Source organism: Benincasa hispida, chromosome 5 (genome assembly GCF_027475165.1).
Source record: "Benincasa hispida cultivar pf3 chromosome 5, pf3_genome.v1.1, whole genome shotgun sequence".
NCBI classification, from domain to species: Eukaryota; Viridiplantae; Streptophyta; class Magnoliopsida; order Cucurbitales; family Cucurbitaceae; genus Benincasa; species Benincasa hispida.
In genome coordinates, this window is record NC_143482.1 from 66,145,176 (window position 1) to 66,149,431 (window position 4,256).

Genomic DNA, 4,256 nt, shown 5'->3' on the forward strand with positions numbered 1-4,256 from the left:
GCTTAGAACCAATAGTTCATTATCTAATGGATTTTTCCGTTCTAATAATCCATCCGAGAGTTATCAGTATTTATCAAATCTGTTCCTATCTAACGGAACACTATTGGATCAAATGACAAAGACATTGTTGAGAAAAAGATGGCTTTTCCCGGATGAAATGCAAATTGGATTCATGTAACAAGAGAAAGGTTTCCCATTCCTTAAAGAGTTTAATTATAAGGTCCCCTTGGTAGCTCAAAAGGATTTAGTTGAGAATCAATTTTTGGATTAATTTTAATTGTTCAAATTAATAAGAGAGAATTTAATTATATATGATATAAATAAATTCATTCAATTATATTTGATATAATTGACATAATGTATTTAATATATTATAGTTTAATTTGAGGAATAAATATTTGAATGTGATTCAAATATTTTTTCTATGAGTGAGAATCATAATTGTTAAATTTAATATAAATTTGATTTATATTAAATGCCATAAAATAGAGAAAAAAAGAATTATAGTTTACATTGTATATGATGCAATATCAAAACTATAGGTTATAAATATAATATGATAAGTTGGTTATCATATTTATTTATATTATTTATTATTTTGAATAATAATCTCTTTTTCTCTCAAACCACCTTAGTGGGTGGTTATGCAGTTTTTATGGCATTTTGGAATAAAGGAAAAATGGTTTTTCTTTTCTTAAAATAAACGAAATAGACGTGTGAACAAGTCTACACGAAAAAACAGAGAGACTACACAATTGAGAAGATTCATATGCGATAGTGTTCTTTTGTAATCGTCTTTCTCCTCGTAAACTCAAACTCCCTCCTTACCAAAATAGTAAGAGCCCACAACTCATGGGTTCTCATCCTGAGTACACCAAAGGATCCAAGTGGTTGTGTCTCATTTTGGTTCGTGAAATTCTTAAAGAAAGTCTTCAAGTTTTGTTGTTGTATTCGAGTTCGTGATAGTTCGAGGGGTTTACATGAAGAAACGTTCTTCAAAGGTATAATCTTTTGAACCCTATTTCTTGTTTAAAAAGCATGCTGTAATTTAACTTAGAATTCATAATCTGTATGTTTATTGTAAATTCATGTTTTAAATCTAAATAGAATTTAGACGATTCACTTCCGCTCATGGATCTCTTTAAAAATGAGTTCCTTCAGCTAGTCAACATAAAAACTGCACATTAGAGCTTGTGCTCTTTCGGGCACGTCATATAACGAAAAATCGTCTCAATCGATGACAATCACATCTCTGCTTTAGTGGGATCCCTCAACGATCCATCAAATGGGCGAGGCACAAACTTCCTGAAATCCCTCAAGTGCTTAGCTTCATGGGACAGACCCTACATGTTTTGACTCAGCGACTGGGTCTGTTGCAACTGAACTTGTGGTACTTGCTCATTCTGAGCCTGATTCTGGGCAGTTTGTCCTCTCATTGCATTGCAAATCAAATCCTGCAATCTTTCCATTAGGGACAATGCAACGGCTTCCCCATTTTTTGCCTCCATTGCTTTTTCATCGACTTGAGACATAGGTGGACTTAAAGCTGGACTGTCTGATTTCCACTAGTTCCCTCTTTCTACACCCCTGGAAGAGGATGAATCTAAACTTGTGGATGTTGCACTTGGGGTGCCGAACCCCTCCTCTAACTGCCTTTTTTGGTCTGGGCTTAAGTGCGATGTCCTGTCAAGAACTTACAAATCAACTCTCTTTCTAAGACTTTCTTAAGAAAACATGCCACTAAAACATTACATCAACTAATCTCATGTATGTACTGAAACTTTCATTAGTAGGACATACCTGACGACGACAAGGAATTAATTACTGGGCCATAAGGACTACCTAGATTTAAGTAGTAAGTCAGTCTTCAGAACCCCAAATGTGAGCTCTGATACCAACTGTAACGACCCGACCCCCAAGGAATAAAGTTAGGCCGTTACAAAACACATTCATGCATGGAACTTAAAACAACACTCTTTTATAGTGAAATAAATGCTAAATAAATAAGATAAATTTAAAAGACCTCCATTAAATTCAAATATTACAACAACAAAAAAAAAGATAGAGTATCTATAAATCATAAATGATAATAAATAGGTCTGAAACAAATCTTAATAGTAACTTTCAAACATCAAAACTAAAAGTTGAAAAAGATGAAAAGAAATCTAAATATCATGAGCAGAAGCATAAAACTTGTCCCCAGTGGCTCGTTCATGAATTCCTTTTGTCATTGACTGGCACATCCCTGCCCTTTCCTAAAAATGGGTGAGTATAAAATACTCAGTAAGTGACCCTACTATTAGGGTCAGGCTAGGCATCTATGTTCTCTAGATGCCTACCTCTAGTGGGACGTAAGCACTCCCCTAGTTCTCATGAGACACGTACATACATGAATAACCAAACTTCATCCTCTTGTAGTTAAGTATGCCCACTACTTCTAGTAAGTCGCGTAAGATCCACAACCTTTGGTGAATCCCAAAGGAAACACCACCTCTAGTGGATCTTGAAGGAAACCACCACCTCTAGTGAATCCCGAAGGAAACACAACCTCTGGTGGATCCCGAAGGAAATCACCTCTAGCGAATCAAGAAGGACACATAACCTCTGGTGAATCACAATGGAAAGCACCACCTCTAATGAATCCCAAAGGACATACAACCTCTAGTAGGCATCTAACTAACAGTGAGGATACTATCACGATTACAACATCATAAGTATCATATCATGGTTCTATAACATACAAATACAGTTCATCATCATAGTTCTATAACATACATATACATCTCGTCATCATAGTCCCATAACATACATATACATCTCATCATCCTCAGATCAAATAAAATCTCATAGAATAACAATATACTCATATCATGTTAGCATTTGAATATCTCTATGCGCATCTAGTCTTTTAAATTTTCATATCAGCATGGCATACATAAACATCAAACCATCATCCAGTTCCAATGGTAAGATTACTTACCTCGATGTTAAGATTCACAGCTAATCAAGCAACCAAAATAATACAGCAACTCAAGGTAACGGTCTTAACATAAGAATACAACCATTCAATTCCAGCCCAAACAATTAAATCTAAATCCTTATTCTCAAATCCACAATACCCAAAAAACTTACCCAAAAGGTCGCCAAAATTACCCTTCCACGAAACTGGACAGTGCCTCAGAAATTTCTCAAAACTTCAATCTAGCTCCAAACGCGATGGGTATCAATCAAACCGAAACCAAAAGTCAAAAGGACAACAGTTTAATCCACAAAATTCACCCCAAATGTGAAAATCTTACCAAAACACTCAACCCAACAGTAGAGGCACGACGAAAAGATGAAAGAATGGCGAAAGGCGACAGCGGAACGAGTAGGGCGACACGTGGCTGGACCTGTGGCGGTGGGGACAGGGGCCGACACGACATGGTGAGGCGATAGGTGGGCGAAGGTCGACTGAGAAAGCCGACGATTGGGTCTGGTTCGCGCGCGGGGGATGGCTGACGTCGATGGTAAGGGAGAGTGAGGAGAGACGCGGGAGAGAGATGGAGATCGGGATTTTTGGCACGATTGGCGAGCGGATCTGCACGCAGAGGACGTCGGTACACGACTGGGATGAATGACGGAGGTTCGCGGGCAGCTCGAACGATCGGCTCACAGCAGTGCATCGACGACTAGGGCAACGGCTGGAAGGCGGCGACGAAGAGGCATGAGAGAGATGGAAGCTGGTGAGGAGAGGGGGTCTTGGCGGCTGCAATAAGAAAAGGGGGGGACGGGGGAAAAAAGCAGAAAGAAGATGAAAATAAAAGAAAAAATAATAATAAATTATTTTATTTTATTCTATTATGTTTTTACCTTTTTTTTATTTTTATTTTCTTCCTCCCAACTTTTAATCCCTTTTTCCTTAAAATTTTCAATTCAAAAAGAATTTCACTAATCTCCTTCCAAAAATGAAATTAATTTTTGGCATTAATTTCAAATTAAATTTGGGTGACATAAAAGTCCATATTCCACAATCTCCTTCTGATTAAACAATTAAATTGAAACCCCCTTTCTTAGCAATTAAAACACAATAATTACTCTTAAATTTCTAAAATTCCAAAAATATCCTCAAATTTTAGAAGATATTGAAATTACATTAAGAACAATAATTCGGGGTATAACAGCAAACCTTTTTCTCTTGACCTTGGGTTATGAATCCCTCAGGTTGCTCCATATAAATGATCTTCTCAAGATTACCATTCAAAAATGCAGTCTTG

The 4,256-nt window shown here is 36.8% G+C and overlaps 1 long non-coding RNA gene across 3 annotated transcripts; it reads right to left on the reverse strand.

The window, feature by feature from the left end:
* Positions 1-1,021: 1,021 nt before the first annotated feature.
* On the reverse strand, positions 1,022-3,853 carry LOC120078217 (uncharacterized). 3 transcript variants are annotated; one of them, XR_005481954.2, is made up of 3 exons: positions 3,133-3,785; positions 1,801-1,898; positions 1,022-1,683 (listed from the first exon to the last, which is right to left on the reverse strand). It is a non-coding gene; the product is annotated as an uncharacterized LOC120078217 (long non-coding RNA). The 3 variants fall into 3 exon arrangements; XR_005481953.2 differs by lacking the exon at positions 1,801-1,898 and having other exon boundaries at positions 3,133-3,853; XR_005481952.2 differs by having other exon boundaries at positions 1,022-1,898; positions 3,133-3,853.
* Positions 3,854-4,256: the final 403 nt, after the last annotated feature.